The following is a 1,406-nucleotide window of genomic DNA, read 5'->3' on the forward strand; positions in this document are numbered from 1 at the left end:
GGGCTGGATTCAAACCCACCACCTTAGGTGTATGTGGCTGGCACCTTAGCCACTTGAGCCACAGGTGCCAAGCCACTACTGATTTATCTTGCAGGCTGACACCACAGATAGCTTTTACTGTCTACATTTTATAGATGAGAAAACTGATGCTCCTTGGGTCTATAAGAAATGTCAAAATCACACATCCAATAAAAATGTGGTGGCTAGCCAGGTGCAGTGGCTCACACCTGTAATCCTAGCACTCCGGGAGACCGAGGCAGGCGGATTGCTTGAGCTCACGAGTTTGAGACCAGCCTGAGCAAAAGCAATACCCCCTCTCTACTAAAACTAGAAAAACTGAGGCAAGAAGATCTCTTGAGCCCAAGAATTGGAGGTTGCTATAAGCTATGACACCAATGCACTCTACCCAGAGCAACAGCTTGAGACTGTCTCAAAAAAAAAAAAAAAAAAAAAGAAGTGGTGGTAGCTGATGCGAAACCAGTGCAGACTGACTCCAGCCCAGGCTCTGGCTACTGTGTCATCCTGCCTCTGGTGTGGTAGCGTACTACCCTGGGGTGACTTGGAATGGTTATGTCACTGTTAAATTATTGTTTAAGTTCTTCCACTAATCACATTCTATAATTTTCATTTATCTATCTTAAAAGGCCGTGCATATGGTAGACATTCAGTAAATAGTTAATCCCATCCAATAAGTCAACTTAGAAAAATGGGAGGGTTGACAGCCTTACAAAGGGTTGGTGTGGCCACTACACATGCCCATTGGTAGTCTAATTTCAGCGGGAGCAAATTATACTAATAATAATAATTGAGAGAGCTGGGACTGGGCACAGTGACTCACACCTGTAATCCTAACACTCTGGGAGGCCAAAGCAGGAGGATCCTTTGAGCTTGGGAGTTCGAGACCAGCCTAAGCAAGAGTGACACCCTGGTCTCTACTAAAAATAGAAAAACTAGATGGCTATGGTGGCAGGAACCGGCACCTCAGGAGGCTGAGGCAGGAGGATTGCCTGAGCTCAGAAGCTTGAGGTTGCCATGAGTGAGGCTGATGGGTGGCAGTCTAGCCTGACACTAGCTCAGGCAACAGAGTGAGACTCCGTCTCAAAATTTTAAAAAAAGCTGGAAAAATGACTGGATGAGAATCAAATTGGCCCCAGCAGAGTAGGGTGTAAAGAAAACGAGAGGCAATATTCATCGATTCTTCTTAGGGTTAATCCCAAATTGGATCCCAAACCAGGTCTGATCACCTCTTTTCTCTCTCTTTTTCTCTGATTCTTCTTATCATCTTCATCCTTAATCAGATGAAACCTAATCAGAAAGAGTTTGAATTTAAATGTGTAAGCAGCTCTTTCTCTGGTTCTATGCAATAACAGGGTTCATATTGGTATCTGGATTTAAATATTTCTTTT

The sequence above is a fragment of the Otolemur garnettii genome, unplaced genomic scaffold, assembly GCF_000181295.1.
Source record: "Otolemur garnettii isolate 467f Iridium unplaced genomic scaffold, OtoGar3 scaffold00039, whole genome shotgun sequence".
Classification (NCBI taxonomy): Eukaryota; Metazoa; Chordata; class Mammalia; order Primates; family Galagidae; genus Otolemur; species Otolemur garnettii.